The sequence below is a fragment of the Anabrus simplex genome, chromosome 1 (assembly GCF_040414725.1).
Source record: "Anabrus simplex isolate iqAnaSimp1 chromosome 1, ASM4041472v1, whole genome shotgun sequence".
NCBI lineage: Eukaryota > Metazoa > Arthropoda > Insecta > Orthoptera > Tettigoniidae > Anabrus > Anabrus simplex.
Genome location: NC_090265.1, coordinates 1,060,307,922 through 1,060,329,137, shown reverse-complemented (window position 1 = coordinate 1,060,329,137; position 21,216 = coordinate 1,060,307,922). Strand labels below are relative to the sequence as shown.

General features: G+C 40.5%; 1 protein-coding gene across 1 annotated transcript in view; it reads left to right on the top strand.

Moving 5' to 3' along the window:
* Nucleotides 1–13,764: 13,764 nt before the first annotated feature.
* Nucleotides 13,765–21,216, top strand: part of brun (trafficking protein particle complex subunit brun) — a 179,070-nt gene continuing 171,618 nt past the window's right edge. The window contains exon 1 of the mRNA XM_067137108.2: nt 13,765–14,056. The gene's annotated coding sequence lies outside the window, so the exon portion shown is untranslated. The remainder of the gene's footprint in view (nt 14,057–21,216) is intronic.

Here is a 21,216-nt window from a genome sequence, read left to right as displayed (position 1 = left end):
AGTTTTTGTACCCGAGCTGTTTCTCACTTGTTTCCACATAGATGTTATTTAGCTCATTCCATACAGTCTCCACACCCTTCTCTATCTCAGAATCCAACACCTCGAATCTGTTGCTAAGTTTCAGTTGAAATTGTTCCAATGTCTGCTGATTCTTTAGCTTATCAACATCAAACTTCCTGTGCCGAGTGATGAACTTTTGGTGGACTGCCACGAACTTTATACGGAAGTTAGCGACAACAAGATGATGGTCACTGCCAATGTCCACTCCTATCTTGTTCCTAACATCTTCCAAACTTCTTCTGAACCTCCTGCTCACCGCAATGTGATCAATTTGGTTTTCCGTGACTTGATAGGAGACACCCACGTGACCTTATGACACCGCCTATACGGGAATACCGTGCCACCTATCACCAAGTCTTGGCTGGCGCACTATTCCGTAAACTTCTCCCCATTTTCATTCATCTCGCCAAGGCCGTGAATTCCCATGATATGTTCCAATCCTTCGTTTTTTGAGCCAAACTTTGCGTTAAAGTCTTCCATAACTATGATAATATCCTTCTTACTGTTTGAATAAACTTGAAAAAAATATTTTTTTAGTATTGTGAAGTGGACTGTATTGCTATGAGGCTGGTTCTCTCACAGGATGCAAGAAGGGATAATATAAACAACGGTAAACTTGACTAACTATATTATCGTTGTCATGTGAACAATCAACATATGCTGTATAGGTAGTTAATACATTGGTGCAGGATTAAGCTGCCACTAACACTCAAGTAAACATAACATCTTCGTCCATTACATCCAGAGGTACCCTCAAAAAACATCGCAGCCAGGGAACATACAGAGGGCATCTTGTAGCGTCAGAGAGAAGAGCATCACACCAAAGGGAAGTGGTGCTACCTACAGGCTACTGACATATACATTACTCAAATATTATACACTGTTTTTCATTGTGGCATCTTGCAACATTTGGTAGAATTCTTCCCTTTTTCCAACTCCGATGGTTCTGTAGGTACATAGCATTGGATAATGGTCACATTCCTGATCTTGGTCTTGAACCTAGCAGTCAGAAGCCTACTGGAAATCGACTTCCACTCCATAAGACTTCTCATTGCATTTCTACTGAGCAGCAACCCCACTCCATCTCTGTGCTCTTCATCCTCACTACCAGAATATAGAAATGTAATTCCACCTATTGTCTGTATCTCGCCAAATCCTGGCCACCTTACCTCACTCAATCCCAGAATATCCAGCCCGTAGGTCTTCATTTCCCGTGTCACTTGTTTCAGTCTGTCTTTCTCCCTCGAGGTCCTCACATTCCAGAAACCAATTTTCGTTATCCTCTTCATGCCAAAGGTCGTCATCCGGTTATCCGTCCAGTTTTGTAATTTCGCTTCAGTTTCTATAATCAGATTATTTAAGAAGAGCGAGTGATTAACTCACTGCTTGCGAGTGCCTTGACGGGGCTGCCATCTTAAGCCTGAGGCACCAGGCTGATATTGTCGGGGTTTCTTCCCTTAGCCTTTGAAGCTCCCACGTCTACTGCATGGCAGCTGTTCCTATTCTATTTACCCAGAATAGGAGGGTGGCCCCTTCCGCCAGTTCCACTGTCCCGAAGTCCCTCTTCTCCGCCTTCACTACCGTTGAGGTCTTCACCGTAACCCTGACAATGTACCCTTACATGGGACTACCAGCTGGGTCAGCTGGACCAAGGTTTTTTTAAAGCGGTGTTACTCCTCAATCACTCGCCCTTTGTCCTAACTTGTGACAGGCAGAGCCTGGATTTCCAAACATTGGGTTCAGTTTTGTAGTGTTAAAAATTAATAATAATAATAATAATAATAATAATAATAATAATAATAATAATAATAATAGTAATAATAATATTTAAAGAATGAAACTTACTTCTTTAGCAGATGGCACTGGAATAATGTAGACGGCAATTATGAATCTCGATGATGATGGTGATGATTTTCTAAAAAGAAAAAAGATCGTAAATATATATACGATTCATTTCTTTATAGAATGTTTTTCTTAAAAACAGCACACATACCTACCTCAGTTCAAAGCAGCTTCGATCAAAGTGAGAGAACACAGTAAATTGCTTATTCATTTATGTTCCGTAAATTTATCTCTGGTTAACCATAAGAAGGTGCGGCCCTCATAGGATCTGGACCTTGTAAGGATGGAACCTACCCAGAGGGCAAAACAGTGAAACCGGCAGGAAAACAGTATAACAAAGTTTATTAAGCAAGGAAAACAAACATCGAAGAGAATAGGAAAAATGTTAAATGTTTCAAAAACTAACATCCCTGAGGTTTACAATCACACGTGTCTCGTACACTTCACAGGGGACCAGCCCTGTTCACCATATAACATACAGTGGACTCGAAAGCAATAAATAACTCTGTTCACATATATCATCAACAATACGCCACTTCAAGTGACTCAAGAAGGGGGAGCGCAAGGTACCCCTAGCGACCATTCAAAGCTTTCAAGTGTTTCTTAAAAGAGTAAAAGCTCTGCCACATCATTTCTTATACCTACCAAGGAGGTACAAACTTTCGAAAACATGCTCTAAGCTGCAGGAATCAGAACGCATGGTTCACCGAGAACTTGCTAATATACACTTGCTAGGTTTTAAACAACTTGGCCTTTAAAAGCCTTAAACCAATCTTTAGCGCCCATCAAGGGGCTTGGAAGAAAAGAAATGTCCTCCCATCATCCACAATTTCAATAAAGAGTCAGACGCTTACCTCCCATACCCCAAGCGGTCCTGGGTTCGACGGAGCCGTGCGATGCTCGAGATAGAAAGAGAGCCAGGCACGAAGTGAACAGCTGCTCACAGCGAGTCCGCCCGACCTCGCCAAGCGAGGCAATCGCGCAAGGCGACACGCGCAGGCGGCGTAAGAGAGCACGGCGCAACCGCAGGGGTAAGGGAGGGAAGCAAGTGGAGAAAGCATAGGGCAGATCGCTCCTAGGGCTGAAAGCTCCTTTACCCTAAGGCCATAGTTTAGGAACATAATTTCATATTGCCCGAGGGCATTACACAAGGGGACAAAATACCATAGTTATGCATAAAATAATCAGTAAACATTAAAATAGACATAATAAATAGAATAAATTGAGAGGGGAAATCAAATTCATGGCACAATTTATATATACACACATCGATACGGTCAGCATTTAACACGCACACTGCGACTACGTTGTCTGCCTTCTGGATTAATGCCGTGCGTCTCACATGGAGTACTTCTCGTGCTCTGTCTTGTTGCCATGCGGAGAACAGAAAGTGTTTATGTCAGCAAGCACACAGCTTTGTCGTGTACAGTCGTAACAAAAGTTTACTCACTACATGATTTATCCTATCCGAATTTCCTTGGTCAACACTTGTTCTTTTCAAACTCTTACAGTAACAGGTAAGTGTCCTAATCTAACACTGCTAGCTCAAAATTTGTTAAAGAAGCGCTCTTAAGTTTGGTTACTATCCCTACACAGCTACCTCTAAATTTGTTAAGGAGGTGCCCTTCAGTTAGGTACTATACCTAGTCTAGAATCTACTTCTACGATAGCTAAGGTACGAATCGAACTTACCTCTTGACCTTCTGTCGGTATAACTTGGGTTAGCGACTACAAGGCTCCTGACCTGAGTCTAGATTCTGACGAATGCCCTATCTAACTGCAAAGATAAGAATTGTGCTGTTCTAGCCCGCAGCATTTATCTTGTGTACAATTATAGGATTCGAACACAGTGCCTTGTAGAACGCTGACGTAAAAATCCCTGTCTTTACCGGGGAAATGTAACGCGGGTGTCTGTGTACCGTTGTTTAGCCTGAAAATCTCTGTCCTTACTACCAATCTAACCCGTAGTCTACCAAGCAACCGCTGCAGAAACGCTAAAGTGCCGGAATTTAGTCCTGCAAGCGTTCTTTTACATGAAGCTGACGCATTTAAAATGCGATCGAACTGAGCTAGGATCGAACATACTAAGTTTGGTAAAAAAGCCAATACTACAATCGATAGAGCTACTCAGTATAGGAGATAGTTATGTAAAAATCTCTGTCTTTAGCGAGAATCCAACCCAAGGTCTATCAAGCAACCGCTGCAGAAACAGCAAAGTGCCGGAATTTAGTCCTGCAAGTGTTCTTTTACACGAGGCTGGCGTATGCCACTTAGTTTAGCAGGTAGAAGCATGAGTTAGTATCATCTTCCGACAACCTATTCTATTCCAATAATTTCTATCCTTATCCTCAGCAAATGTATTCTATTGCAGTCAAACAGGCTGTAGAATTTATTAAGAATACCACGTGTGTGTGTGTGTGTGTACATATTATTTTAGTACATTTTCAATGAACGATGTACTTTTTACTTCGTTCTCTCCCGAGGTTCGCAAGAACGCTGACCGTTTACATCGACGTTCCACGCCATCTCTCCACTGACAGCTCGGAACATGCCACTTAAGTACAAATATCGAGTGTAGTAATATCATCTTTCAAAAAATTGTGGACAACGCACGTTGCCAACACAGTGTCTATATCGTGTGCTTGTGTCAATTGTAACCGTCGCTGGTACACCATAAATTTTTGAGTGATTATACCAAATGTATTTCCTATGACGTTGCGAGCTCGACTTAAACGATAATTTTAATCGTTTTCCCCATAGTTATTTTCTAGCTGGGCTCTTGCATAGAGCCTTAGTATTTTCGGAGAGGAAATGCTTCATCCCAAATCACAGCATACGGTATTGCAACTGCAGTCCCTGGCAAAGGATTTCCATGTGGTACATTAAGATTTTTTAATTTTTTTTATTTACACATTTTGGCATTTGTTCCGTAAGACCATGCTGCCAGCTCTGTACAATTAGAAAACAGGAAGGTCAAAGTGCGACATCTTTTCCACTTGGGACCTTTCATAACATTGTGACTAATTGGTGATAGAAAGCCACGGTACAAAACTTAGGTTGGATGAGGACATTTTAAATACAGACTATAGAACAAACGTATCACAATGTTAAATTGGCTTCACTTAAAAATTTGGCTATTGCTTGATATATACGGATGTCATAGCTAATGAACAACGACGAAAGGGAAGTGGGAAGTGGAACTTTGAGTTGTATAAGCGTTTGATATAAATTGGTCACTTGTAGTTTGTATCTAGTGCATCCTAGAATTGTATGGTTGAAATCTGCTTCTTGATTGGGGTCTGAGGAACGATTTGGGGAGTCTATAATTTTAAGTCTGAATAGATGACTGGAGTAAGATGCATATCCAAGTCTCATTCTGATAATTGACGTGATATGGCGGCGAGTTAGAGATAGTAGATTGAACCATGGTTTCTGTGGAATGTGTCTCTGGATAGCGGCGTAATGTTTGCCTTTGATGAGTTGAGTTGTTGCCCAGTGGTTTGACCATTCTTTGTAAGCCTGTTCCTTGATGTGGCGTTAGAAGTCCGTGTATGGTAGGGGTAGTGCTTCGAACTGGCCTTCTGTAATGCTCTGCTTTGCCAGTTGGTCTTCGGTCTCATTGTGTATAATTCCAGTATGACCTTTGATCCACATAAGATGAACTTCTTTTCCGTTTTCTTTAGCTTGGTATATGCTACTTCGGATGTCCATGATGTATTTATTCGAACGAGTGTTCCTGCATTGTTGTTCTAGTTTTTGTAGTGCACACTTGGAGTCCGTGAGAATGAATATTCTACTGAAGTGCTGGACGCCGTACGTGATGACTGATTTAATGGCAACTACTTCAGCTCTAAATATTGAAGCTTCTTGGGAAAGGGAGAACATTTTGCAAGTGTTGAGTGCCGGACAGTAGTACGCATATCCGACTCCTTATTCGGATTTAGACCCATCTGTGTATATTTGAGTATAACTGCCCCAATATGCATCGATGAAATTTGTTACTTTTTCGTTGATATTGGTATTGCAGTTTATAAAATCTGGAATATGAAATGTGGATGGTTGATATACTGAAAGTTCATACCTCTGTCGAAATACTGGAAGCGATGAATCTTGAAGAGTAGGGGGTATAATGTGCTGCAATTTCTTGATGCTTTCGACCAATAGAGGTGTCCGTAGTCTTCTGTTTGTTCCTCTGTCACACAGTGGAAGGAGGTGGCGCAGTTTAGATATGAGAGGGTTGCTAGTTATGGACGAGCGTTGCAGAAGAAATTTGTGGCAAGTAGATCTCATCTTATCTGAAGGGGCATTTCTTTAGCCTCTACCAGTAGTGCGTTAGTAGGACTTGAATTCATGGCTCCGAGACAGTGCGCGTAACTGTAGGACATCTAGTTTTCGAAGAACATACTGCGGTGCGTTGCCGAAAATGATGCAGCCATAATCTAGTACAGATCATATTAACGATCTATATAATAGTAGTAGGACAGATGTGTCAGCTTCCCACCATACTCGACATAATGCTCTGATGATGTTTAACGTTCGGCCCACTTTAGATGCCAGGTACTCGACGTCTGTTCTCCAAGTAAGTTTACTATCCAGGTATAAGCCTAGTAGCTTGGCTGAAGTCCTTAAGGGGAAGGAATATGGCCCAAGATATACAGATGGTGACGTTGAGTGGAGTTTCTTTCGAGTGAAGACAATAATAGGGGATTTTGTTGGGGATAAATGAAGACCTGTTTGAAAGGTCCAGGTGTGCAGTTTCCTTTCAGCGTCATATAACCATAAACATGTTAACTAAAGTGACTGAGATGATGCGTAGATGCATATGTCATCTGCATACTGTAGAAATTTGACTGTTTGTCTAAACATGTGATCGAGATCTGCAGTGTAGATGGCATACGGTAAAGGACTCAGTATAGCACCCTGAGGGAGTCATTTTGTTACAGTCTGGGCCCATACAAGATGTTATCTTGGGTTCGAATATAGATTATCCTCCGGAAAAATGAATTATATATAACTCGCACGTATATTCCGGGAAGACCTAGGTCTTGTAGCTTTTCGGAAAGTACTTGTATAATAACGCTGTCGTATGCCCCAGATATATTGAGGTCAATGGCGGTAAGGTAGCCATGGTTTAGAAATGTACGTTCGATGTCTGTAGTCAGAATGCTGAGATGGTCATAAGTAGATCGACTTTTCCGGAACCCATATTGAGAGCGGGGCAATAAACTGTGAAACTCTAACCGCCACTCCAGTCTAAGTTTCAACAACCGTTCAAAAGTTTTAGCGATGCATGAAGATAGAACGACGGGTCTGTAAGAAGAAGCTTCGTTCGGATCTTTACCTTGTTTTAAAATTGGGACAATAATCTGCCTCGTCCAGTCGTCGGGAAAATTGTTTTCATTCCAAATATATGTGAAAAGTAATAGCGATATTTCCTTGGCGTTGCGAGATAAGTTAGAAAGGATGCAGTAATATATATATGGTCATATCCAGGCCCAGAGTTAGCAGTAGTTTTAAAACTTGTTCTAATTCATGTAATGTGAAAGGTGATGTAAGAATATCCTGCGTAGGGGGGGGGGGGAAGTTCCAACTGTTGACGCTGTTTGGGGGAAAGCGAGGTCGTAGATGGAGCAATAAGATCTGAAATTCTTCTGTCCACGATTTAAGTGCTTTAGGGGCTGACGGTTTTTTCTTCATTTTGTTAACCATTGACCATATTTGCGATAGGGGTGTATCTTTGGTCAGTTTATCACAATAAGATCTCCAGCTATTCTTCTTTAACCTTTTCAGAAAGCGTTTGACTGCCGCATCTATATTCATGTAATTGAGGAAAATTTCCATTGTCGTTGCTCGTGTTAACTTGCTGAGGGCCTGATTTCTTTTCTATCTGTCGACTGCATTCGGAATTCCACCATGGAGTAGGTAACCTTTTTGAGATGTGGGTTTGTTTTTGTTCAGGAATAGATATGGCGGCAGCTAAATTAATGGTGCGTACGAAGGCGTTGTATTTATCAAGCCTGGTTTTTTGATGTAACACTGAGTGTATATTTACGTCTAACACCCTTCTGTATTTGACCCAGTCAGCGTTTTGAACGTTCCATTTAATAGTGTGTTTGACCGGTGAAGGACGAAATGGTAAAACAGGCGAAATGATGATAGTATAATGATTAGAACCCTTTGGATACGGCAAGATTTTCCAATGAAAATCAGATGAGATATTAGAAGAACAAATGGTTAAGTCGACAGCGGAGGGACGTTGTCCCGGCACTGGTAACAGGGTTGCCGATCCATCGTTTAACACAAATAAATTGAACTCATCTACTATTTGTAAGACAGCCTCGCCATATGTATCATTTATCTCACAACGCCACGTTGTGCTATGTGCGTTATAACCACCACAAAAGATGAAAGGTGGCTCTATCTGCTGCGTAAGCCGATACCATTCTTGAAGTTGAATTTTTGTTCGTAGTGGGCTATATGATGAGACCAATGTAATATCTTGGTTGTTAATGCGAATTCTTGCGGCAACAACCTGAAAACTTGCAATCTGCGAGTGATCAATAACTGCTTCTATGTATGGTGTTCTTTATTAATATTGCTACCCCTCCATAACCGACTTCTCGGTCCTGTCGGATGACATTATAGCCAGGAATGGTTAGATTAGAATCGTTCTTAAGCCAAGTTTCTCTCAAGGTTGCTAAATCAATACCTTCAGTGTATAAAACTCTCCGTAAGATCTCTTTATTCGCAAGTACGGATCGTGCGTTCCATTGAAGTATTTTATTCATTATCTGAAGTGAATATACTTGCGATCATGTTATGCATTATGGCGGGGTTAAAGGCCTCGGGCGTTATGGATTGAGCTTGAGTAATGAGGAGAAAGGTAAGGTTAAATATCTTTCGGATCAGATGGTCATAATTTTGGGAGGTGGTTGTTATGATGTTATGTGGTTGGGCGGGATAGGGATTGTGGGATATTGGTGTTACAGGCAAATGTGGTGGAATATACTCACCTTGTTGAATAGATGGATAATTCGGTTTCGGTGTAGATGGGGGAAGAGGTCTCTGGGGCCGATGCAATTGCTGTGGTGTGCGAGGATGCACTCTCATCGGCGTTTATTGTCTTTGTGGAGGCATTAATTGTTGTTGATGATGCTGTGAGATTAACGGCGAGTTGGTCGGGTTGTTTACTTGCCGAGAAAGCTGTTCTAGATGCCGAGGCTGCATGTTAGCCGGCGGGATATCAGTGTGTGGTACATGTGGTTGAAAGTCAGCTTGAGTCGGGACCGCTGATTGTGAGAGAGGAGGGAATTCTTCCCTCCTTTGCCAATTGAAAGACGGGGCCATTACAGCAGTAGAATAATTCCCGTTATGGTACATATGGATCGCTACTTCTTGAGATACATTATTCTGAGCCATAAGGTATTTGATTTCGGACCGTTTCTTGTACTCAGGACACTCCCTATCCGTGGCTAAGTGTGGACCGTGGCAATACATGCATTTTGGTGGTGCAGCGTTAGTACAATTCTTACGTCGCGGGGTGACTGAGGTATGAGCGATGCTAGTAATGCCAATCCTTATGCAGCCAGTCCCTGCTATGAATGGTGTGAAAATGTTGCTCATAGGGTCGGTTGGTGTATGCATTTCAGTGGGCTTGGCAGACTGATATTTAATAGCAACTCTGGCTCGGTGAGGAAAGCAACGGGAAACTACCTCACTCCTCATTTCCCTAGTAAGCCTCTTCAGTGATGCCTAGGCCATCTATGACAGCTGATGGCAGAGCTGTTGAGTATCCCAGCAGCGGAATCGCTGACGCACTGAACATACATACACTAGACTTTTGTAATAAATGGAACATTCAGGCCCGGTTTCATCAACACATGTTAGTACTTAACAAGGTGTTAAATCATTTTAACATACGATTTAAGAAAATTTGCGTTTCATCAACAAATGTTAACATTAACAAATGTTAAACTGCGTATTAAAGTTAACATCAGCCATTTCCAATGTTAAATGGCTAACATTAGCATTTAGCAACCTGTTCCAAAATGGTTGCTGTGAATCTCGCTTTTGATGCGGAATTGCTCTATTCAGATCTTTTACAAAACAATCCTGATCGAAGAAGAGTTCAGCGACGTAATGACTTTAGAAAATTTGACGGATGCGGAATTTCTTCATAGATACAGGTCATCGAAAATAGTCGTTGCTAAGGTTGTTGACGAAATTCGAGTGAGGTTAGAATATCCTACGAAGAGAAACTTAACCTCTTTCTCCAATGTTGCAGGTACTGATAATATAACGATTTTTTGCTACTGGTTATTTTCACATAATGGTCGGAGACAATGCTGGAATTTCTAAAGCCACTGTTAGTAGAGTTGTTTGACGAGTGTCTGCAGCAATACCATCCATAATGAGGAGGCATATAACATTACATTCCCTTCAGTAGAAGAGCATTAGCAAATTATCCGCGACTTCTATGAAATAAGCCGTTTTCCTAGTGTTTGTTCTAGGTGCAATAGATTACACACATGAAAGAATCCAATCACCTGGAGGCAATTGGCCCGAAATATATCGTAATCGGAAGGGATATTTCTCTAATAATGTTCAGGTGATTAATGAGTCTAACCTCCAAATCAGGGATATATTTGCTAGGTGGTCTGGTTCTGCACACGACAATACAATATTTAATAACTCCCATATCGGAGCACAGTTTGAAGTTGGACAATTAACGAAGTGATTTTGTTAGGTGACAGTGGATACCCGCTAAAATAGTATCTGTTAACCCCATTGAAACCATCGCGGACTTTCTGCCACGCCTCGTCCTTTTGTTTTATCGTCAAGCCATCCGTGCGCTTGCACTCAATAACTTATATGCATTTACTAACTAATCCAATTAACAACTCTTTTTCGAAGGAGGAAAAATTAGAACTACGATTCCGTTTCACTTCTCGCGCCATATTTTACAGCTGTACGCAAACAAAAGCGCATCAGAGCGCGCTGTAAAACAGCATGTTCGTACCACTGCCTCCTTGATTCGCACCACTTCGCAATATTGGGAGAGTTAACAGTCGATTTGTTAACATTTCACAAGAAGAGTTTGATGAAACGCAAGAAACCTAGCAAGATGTTAAAATTTTAACTCCGTATTAACTAACTACTTGTTAGTATATATTTAACATGTGTTGATGAAACCGGGCCTAAGAACTATTATAATAAATATTTCAGCTTGTTGGAGAACATTTAAATATGGATAAATGGATAAATTTATGTTATGAACCCAAAATCTTCGATTTTGCATTTGTTCTTCCCTTTCAGCATCTTCAGCCAAAGGGCAAGAACTAACAAGCAATCCATTAGTTGCGTTGAACTGAGTCACGTTTCACACACTACTGTGACAGATGTAACAGCTGTCCAAATAGCGAGGCGCGTTTCCGGTACGGTAGGTATAAGTGCATACGGGAGAAATTCTACTCGGAATTTCTTCTGTCCGCATCTCCCTTCCGCTAGGTGTGAGCAGGCCTTAACTTATTTCTTTCCAATCTGCACCTCCTTCTTATTTCTCCTAATTTCTCTGTTATAATATAATGGTGCTTTACCATCCTCTACCACGTTTAAAGCTAGAAAGCTGTTTTCACATTGCTCAACAATTGCACCCATCCCAGAGTCTGTTTACACTTTCATTTACCGTTCTCCACTGATCATAGTTACTTTTTCAAAACCACCTCATGCCTGTTTTATCACCCAGTTGTTACTGTCTAATAGTCCCACTTTTAAGACCTTCCTTTCCATCGCATTTATTTTTAACTACGGTAAAAACAGTTTCGTGATCGCTAATACCATCTACTACTTCGGTTTCTCGATAGAGCTCATCTTGTTTCACCGGCACCACGCCCAGAATATTCTTCCTTCTATTTGGTTCCATCACTTTCTGAATCAGCTGTCCTTTCCATGTTAACTTATTTGCCATTTGTTGGCCATGTTTCCTGGCGTTCGCATTACCTTCCTAATTGACATTTGGTAAATTGAGATCTCCCACTACAACCACATTCCTTTCCATTCCACATAGCTGATTATCGTATCAAATAATTCTGAATCAGCTTCAGCGCTACCCTTTTCCGGTCTGTACACTCAAAACACACCATGATGCAGATTATCTTTAGTTGTGAGCCTTACACCTAGAATTTCATATTTGTCATCTTTTTTTCGTAGATTACAAATTCTTCTTTCACCAGAATGAATACTCCCCTTCCTACCATTCTTATCCTATCTCTACGATACACCCTCCAGTTCCATGAGAAAATGTCTGCATCCATTATATCATTTCTCAGCCATGATTCAACTCATATTACAATATCTGATAAGTATTACTTAATTATATTCCTTTCTTTACAATACTTCTACAGTTGAGCACTAACATTTTTATGTCATCCCTACTTGACTTCCATATCACTGTACCCCTATCACCGCTCCCTAGACCACCCCGTTTCCTTGAATGTACCTCCCTATTACCCTTCTAAATGCATTTCCTAACATACGTACCACTGCGTTTTAAGTAATCCGTATCTCCTACCCACCCATAAGGATCTAGAAATCTCACTCCCAGTCTTAAACGAAACCATGGTATTAAATAGGTAGAAATGATTCTCATCCAAATTCTAAAGGGCTGTAATGTGACGCATATAGCTCAGTACCATCTCTTAGTAAGACTTAAGCGAATTAGTTTTTTATAGTTCAGATTTAATTCATATCGGTGAGGGTCAGCGATTGCATGGTGGGGTAGGGGAACTGGTAGTGATCAGTGCAGTGGCTTAGGTGTTCATATTCCGCTCAGAGATCGAATTCCAGTCGATCATGGGTTGGAAGTCCAGCTCCATGGCTAAATGGTTAGGGTGCTGGCCTTTGGTCACAGGCGTCCCGGGTTCAATTCCCGGCAGGGAAAATTGCTTAAAATTGGTTAATTCCGCTGGCAAGAGAACTGGGTGTATGTATCGTCTTCATCATTTCATCCTCATTACGACGGCAGGACGCTTACGAGCATCAAATCAAAAGACCTGCATCTGGCGAGCAGAACTTGTCCTCGGAATTAAAATCCATCCTACGCCATTTCATTTTATTATTATTATTATTATTATTATTATTATTATTATTATTATTATTATTATTATTATTATTATTATTATTATTATTATTATTATTATTATTATTATTATTATTATTATTATTACGGGTTGGAACTTTCACCTCAAAAATCGCGTGGAGTCGGGACATCCAACCTTAAATTCTCAGCCCAATCCAAAATGAGCCAAGTGGCACCAGCGACGCTAGAAATTGGATACAAGCTTAAATAAACTTTAAATGTAATTCATGTGTGTAACACAGTGTACCGCACCGTTTTGAAATAATTTCCCGGATCACAGATGCCAGCCCTGTTCGCAACGTACAGTGTTTTAGCAATAAATCTTTCGATCATGTATCCATTAATGCTCTAAGAATAAATCTAATGCCAAACAAACAAACAAACAAACACACACACACACACACTTATATACAGTGATTTTTACATATTTAAAGTCCGCAAGTTGGATAAGTAGCTTATATATGAAAATTGTCACCATCGGTTTTTACGAAATAAACATTTAAATTGGCGCGCTTTTTGAAGCGGACTTATGTATTCAAAATCCATTCAGTATCAACATCGCAACCCTTCTTTGGTTTGATAGTAAAACGAAAGACAAAATAAATGCAAGTTTTGGGATCACGAGTTTGAATATTAACTTTCATGTAGGAACAAGTACCGGTATTCGACAAAATCCGATGCGGTGAAACTGCAACCGCAAGTTGTTAGGTTTTTCATCGTGGACCGGACGTGTTCGTGCTACCTGTATCGAACTCTTACCTGTTCACCTGTTGTACTGTACTCTATTTTGCATATAAAAATCAATTGACCTTTGCCAATACATTATTGTGAAATCTGTTTGAGGACAATAATAGTAAATCCGAATTAACTGAACCACTAAGCGACGGTAAAGAATAGACATACCCCGGGGACACAGCTGTTCGACAGTCTCCTAAATATTTATAATACTTCTTAGCGCAATGGGTTTAGCAATGGAGTTATTTCATAAAACATGTATTTAAGTGGAAGGAATTGAACGTACGTATTGGATCTTTTCATTTTTTATTTAATTAGTTTTTATCATCTTCAGCAATTTATCTTCTTCAAGAAAATGCCATTAAATGATGGCGCATAACCTCAATCTTATCTGCGGCTGTCAAATGAACGTCATGAACTGATATAATAACGTGTTCTTTAACACGATGTTTATATCTGGTGGCGTAAATAAAATAAAACGGACATCAGTATTAAATATTTCGGTAGACGTACCTATCATTGTGAAGAATAATTGCCCTACTGAGGCAGCGAGAAAAAACGAATAGGCCTAATACTACAGCCTCTTAACGGCTAAAACGATGTGTCGGGAATGATTTAATGGAAATATTATGCAAAAATATTTTGGAAAAATTTAGCAAAAATATTTCAAGTTGTTTTCGTTGATTATTTTTATTGACATTCGAACAGGCTGATGATTGTTAGAATGTGTTGGAAAGAGTAATTTTTCGGATGTTCTCAAACACTTCCATCTCTGCCAAGGGCAGTGGGAATAATACAGCTTCTGAAGGAAAACGGAAAATGACCCATCTGTCAATGTAAACATTAACCTCCTTTATGGGTCTATTACATCTGGAAGTTTTGATGTTGAAGTGCTTTTTGACTATAATGGTCTGTGTTGACTTGATATTATGACATACAGTGAACTTTGCCATTCAATTAATTTTATAGCTGAGGTGCTGGAATTTTGTCCTGCAGGAGGTTCTTTATGTGCTAGTAAATCCACTGACACAAGGCTGACGTATTTGTGCTCCTTCAAATACCACCAGACTAAGTCTTGATTGAATTTGCCAGGCTGAGCTCAGAAGGCCAGTGTTGTACCATCTTAGCCTCTTAGCCTGACCATTCAGTTCTCACGTGAGCTATATTAGTAGGATGATCGGAATTTTGGAGGAAGATGAGCATGCACTTATTTATACAACACTTCAGTTTCCACTTTTCGTTAGTTTACTGTTCACAGGTGCATTGCTTAGACAAGACATTTCTTAAGTACTGTCCGAGAAGTGGTCTATCTGATCCATTGTTATATTCAAGATTCTGAAGATGGAAGTGTTGTGTCTGGGACAGGTTGCATTATACATTGATTTTTATAATTGATTGTGAGGCAAAATGATCATATGCAGTCGCAAAACAATTCATTGACTGTTGCAGCTCCTCTGATGTAACTTAAGGGCAGGTTTTGTTGTAACATCGATTTATCTTTAGAAGCAAAATCTAACTATATTCAAGAGACCTCCACTCCTGCTGCTAGCTCATATCTTTAATTATTTTGCTATCCTCTGAAACCATACTTTCTGAAAACACCTAAAATAAAAACTATATTTACAGAAGGAAAAATTGTTTGTTCATTCAGTGTTTCTGTAATACCATCGTATTTTAGAAAGATAAGAGATTCAAAGATGAGCCATGTAGGTGTTATCTTACCAAGTTTCTCCAAAATCCCAGAAAAATGATTGGGCCTATATATAAGAATTTTACAATTTCTAATCTGAAACAACATTTTAAAAATTTATGTTGTGGTTTCTGAAACAGTAAATCATCAGAATCTGTTATTCAGTTATTTTCATGGTAGGCCATTGTTAAATCTTGTGGTGAAGGTTTTAATTTTAATTTGTACATAGGTCTCGCTTCATTCTCTTCTTAATTCTTTGTTTTTCTACACTGGTCTTCCATTGGTCTTGATATTTATTTTCCATGGAATATTCTCCTTTCTCTAAATAGTCTGATGACCTTGTTATTTCCCATATCCTAAATCAAGGTTGAGAAAACATTAGATTTGTATATAAAAATGGTAACGTGAATTATGGTCCAAATATAATGGTGCATTGAGAGCAATCAAGGGAATTCATTTCATTGATAGGGAAAAATTGATTTAATTCAAACCTTTTGGCATTATTCGACCAGTTAGTGTGCATGTGCGTTGTCTGTTTACAATTCTCTCACTTCAAGACTTCAGCTACCGGCCGAGTTGGCCATGCGGTTAGAGGCGCGCGGCTGTGAGCTTGCATCCGGGAGGTAGTGGGTTCGAATTCTACCGTCGGCAGCCCTGAAGGTGGTTTCCCATCTTCACACCAGGCAAATGCTGGGGCTGTACCTTAATTAAGGCCACGGCTGCTTCCTTCCAACTCCTTGGCCTTTCCTATCCCATCGTCGTCATAGGACATATCTGTGTCGGTGGGACGTAAAGCCACTAGTGAAAAAAAAAAGAAAGAAAAAAGGACTTCAGCTAGGCAGTCCTTACCTAGAATGGACTATAATCCTTATTGACAGGCTTTACTTCACTCCGCTTGCTCAGTCCCTTCAACAGCAGCTGCATTCAAACAGATACGAACAAATGGCTGCTGACCATCACAGCACAGAATGACTGTTCCTTGGTTTGATTCCAGAGAATGTCCGCCACTCGCTCAGGCAACACAGTCAGTTCCCGTGGTTGCCTCACACAGTGAATGACTCAATACTAACAACTAACCCAGCATTCAAATAACAGCAAAAACTCAAGAGTGCTAACCAGCACTACAATATTCCTCAGAACAACGACAGTTAATAATGCTCCAACTCTACTCATATTGACTGTTCTATACTTTAATTCTCCACACCATTCCACCCAGTATCCCAAGGCAGTACACACACAGTACTCCAAAAACATTCCAACACAACGATACTCTAACACCGACCTCTGTTGGGAAACCTACCACACCAACACTGAGAACAATCAGCACTACTCCCTTCCACTCCAACTACTCACTGATTGTTCATGGCTAGTCTCTTTTTTTTACATCCTGATGATGGAGTACTAGAATCTTCTGGGCTTGGCCGTAAGGGAACATTCTTGTTTTGTGTTCGAGAAGGCACACAGGGAAAGCAAGGCGAAAGCACAATAGAAAGAGAGTCTGCGGCTTATCCTCGGGCCAGTTTGAAGGTTACCAGTCAGGCTTACTCTTCTCTTCGAGGAAATAATGAAGAGAGGGCTATGACAGGTCTGGCATGTATCAGTATAGACCTATGAAGAAGTCATCAGACCCATATGGAGATTTTCAACATTTCCTAACTTGGGAAGATTGTCTATAGAATGATGATGATGATGATGATGATGATGCTGCCACTGTTATCGTTTGGGTCATCAGTCCATAAACTGGTTTGATGCAGCCCTCCACACCACTCTATCCTTTGTTAACCGTTTCATTTCTATGTAACTTCTACATCCTATATATACTGGCTATAGAACATGTGGTTGAAATTAAACCTTTAAACTACACAATGAGGATAACTTAAGATGAGAATCTCATGCAGCTAAGCTGAACTCAAAACTGACTGGAGCCTGTTAAATATTGACAAGCATTTCTCATGTTGACATTTGAAATATGTTGACATTTTATGTACTTTTCAGTAGCCCTTTCATCATCGTTTACATTGTCAGCTTGATATGGCAAGGGTTGGTGGGTGATCATACTTCCATAGCAGCGAGAAGTCTAGGTGGTGGTGCTAGCATTGACTTGCTTTTCTCTCAGACTGCCCCCACAGTATACCTTCTTGTCGTAAAAAGCGACGAACAGCAGATCCATCATCAAACTGTTTTAATCTGTAGGCCTTCTTCTGTCCTGTTGAGACCAGGCGAGTTGGCCATGCGGTTAGGGGCGCGCAGCTGTGAGCTTGCATGTGGGAGATAGTGGGTTTGAACCCCACTGTCGGCAGCCCTGAAGATAGTTTTCCGTAGTTTCCCATTTTCACACCAGACAAATGCTGGGGCTGTACCTTAATTAAGGCCCCGGTCGCTTCCAACAAAAAAAAAAAAATTAAAAATGTCCTGTTGAGACATTTATCATTGAGCAAGTTGGCTGTGTGGTTAGGGTCGTGCAGCTGTGAGGTTGCATTTGCAGGATGATGGGTTCATCTGTTAAATGGCTCATGTTCTGACTCAACTGAAAGCTATAGTGAGACATCGTTGAATTTTTCCATTACATAATTTATTGAGAGATTGAATAGCATAGGTGATAGTGGCGACTCTTTCATGACATCCCTTTTCATAACAATGGGTTGTCATGATATTCTTCGTTTTTGAATCCTTGTTATGTTGTCTTTATATAAATTAATAACAAGATTACTGAGCTTTGAGGGAACCTGTGATGCTCTTAAGGTTACCCCTATGTTGTCAAACACCTTCTGTAAGTCCAGAAATATGACAGATACATCACGTTTTCTAGACTTGGCCTTGCAACGAATCGAATCAAGTATGGCCGTGCTGACGTGCATACCTGAGGAGTTTGTGAATCCCCTGTGATTGTTGTTAAGGCTGATGAATTCCCAAAGTCTTCTGTCAAGAGCTCTCTCTATCACATGGCAAATTACAGAGCAAATTGCAAGGGGTCTCCAGTTTCTTGGGTCGGTAGTTTTGCCACCTTTGTGAATTGGTACAGTCCTAGCTTGTTTTAGTGCTTGAGGGACGACTTCATTGTGTAGCATACGTGTTGCGATGTTAGTTATTATTTCATCACCCACGTCAGCTAAGAATGTGCCTTCAATACTGCTCCTCTCAGACTTTGTTATTTTAGGTTGGCATTCAGTCCTTACATTGATGTTTGGTTTGCTCCATATCACCAAAAAGTGTCTGAATATATCCTCCAAAGGTATTTTAGAGGATTCGGCATTGGAATTCAGTACAGATCTTATGGCTTTCCTACACTGATTATAATATGTAAACTGTGTTAGCTGGTATCTGTAGTTTTCTCTCTTTTTCTCCTGGTCTCTTTTTGTTGCTTGCTCGCCATTTGTTGATTGCCTGTATTTCCTTTGATAATCAATGGTTTGGTTTCTTTTCCTATACTCAAAATACAGGGTCTTCTTTTTTTTTTTTTTGGGCTCGCTCTGTGTGTCGGGGGAAAATGCTCGGAAGGTGATAGCACGGCTGGGTGACTCATTTGCCGAGAGATATATTGCTTTATGTCCGGCTAAGATGATCTAATGCGGTACGGTAGCGATAACCATTGCTTCACAGCAGTAGTTTAGTTGAACATCTGTGGTGTTGGTAGCATGTTTAAAATAGCGTTGTTTCTTTAGGAATATTAAAGTAATTGTGTGTTTAACAAGTGATGTATACAGTAGAACAGCATGTATTCATTGTGTTGTGCTATGCGAAGCATTCTTCTTTTACAGAATGCCACTTTCGATTCATTCGCAAATTTCCTAGCATGCTCCCTCCCCATAGGAAAACGGTACGTAAATTGGTAAAGGAGTTCTGCACCACCGGGTCCATTCTTAACAAGAAATCATGTAAGAGACGAACTGTTTTAACAGAGGAAAAGCTTGATGAAAGAGGAGCTCTCTTGGAAAGACCTCCAACAAAATCTCTGTCGCGTCTTGCCGTACAAGCTAATGTGTCATTATCTTCTGTCCGCAAAGCAACAAAACTGTTAAAAGCAAAACCATAAAAACCCACCCCTGCCCAATATTTAAGAGGACCTGACAGTTTTGCTAGGGTTCGGTATTGTAACTGGTTCCTTCAGTCAGTTCACGATGGGTATGTTGACGCAGAACTTTTATTTTATAGTGATGAAGGATGGCTATATGTAAGTGGCTATGTAAATAGTCAAAACATTTGTTACTGGTGTGCAGAAAATCCCCACCAGCTGCATGTCCGTTCACGGGAGTGCTCGGAGAATTATAGGGCCTATATTTTTCCATGAAACTATAAATGCTGATCAATATATAGACTTAATTCTCAGACCATTCTTTCAAGAGCTGACGGAAGAAGAAAGGAGTAATGGTTACTTCATGCCAGATAAATGCAACGGCACACACTGCTAATCGGTCTATGGAGGTAATACGGGAAGTTTTTGAAGATCGTGTGGTTAATTATCCCCCTAGATCTCCTGATTTAAATCCCTGTGATTATTACCTGTGGGGGATGCTGAAGGGTTAAGTGTATGTGACCAACCCTCATACAAGAGAAGAACTATAAGAGAACATTACACAAGTTATTTTGAACGTCACACGGGCTGAGATTTCCCGAGTGTATGCAAACCTATTTACGAGGTGTCAGATGTGTTTGACAGCTGAGGGACAACATTTTGAACATAAAATGTAATGCCAGGTAGGTTTTAAACTAATAGTTTCACTAGAAATGGACTTCTGTAAGTGTGAATTGCCGTGAGTAGTGGGGAGGAAAAACGTGCATTATACCGGCTACCGACGGAGTGTCATTGCACCAGCCATGCCGTGCTCTGGGTGGTGTTGCAGAACGAGCTGAAAAGAAGACCCTGTATTTCCGGGCTGGATGTTTGGGACCTGGAAGTAAATCAATAGCTGAGGACATGAACTTGATCCAGTTGTCCACGACTGGGTTAAAATCTTTTTCACATACCTGTTGTTTCAGTCAGTTTAATGACTCAGTCAGTTCTTGTTTGAATTTGTCTAAAGGAACATGGGTAATAGGATGATCATTGGTCTCGGTATCTTGCTTCTGGCAGCTGTCCTGCAAAGATCATGCTATGGAGCTGCCCCAGGTATTTTGCGTACCTACAAGTTCCTTTTGATGTACTTCAGGATGTGTGCTGGTTTTATGTATACGTACACTTGTGTCTGACCAGAAATAATTATCACATTGTGGGCGTTGACTTCCAATTCCATCATCAGCATTTTCAATCATTAGTTCTATTTTAAATATTGTCGTATATGCTGGACACGGAAATCCTCATGCTGTTGTTTCTTGGGGTTTACACAAATGAATCTCTACATTTACTAGGTCAGGTCACTCAACTACCTATTATTATTTTCACATAATTTCTCTGATTAGTTTGCTTTCTAGTGGCTACACACCTTTCAGACATGTAATGCGATCACACGAGACACATTACCGTACAGTAGTATCAACGTCAGCAGTGGATTCCAGTTATTAATAAATAAATACCCTGCATGACAACAATTGATAGGCAAGGAAACAACTAATGCGTGTAATAATAGCAACAGATTTCAGCTCAAAACCCAAACCCAGATTTCCGTGTTACTTGACCTGAATCATTTTGTTGTCTGCGACAAACAGCTCCGTGCATGTTTGGTTTTAGTAACCGCTTGGCAGATTCTTAACATTCTTCAAACAACTTGGTTTGATGATGATTGTTTAAAGGGGCCTAACATCTAGGTCTTTGGTC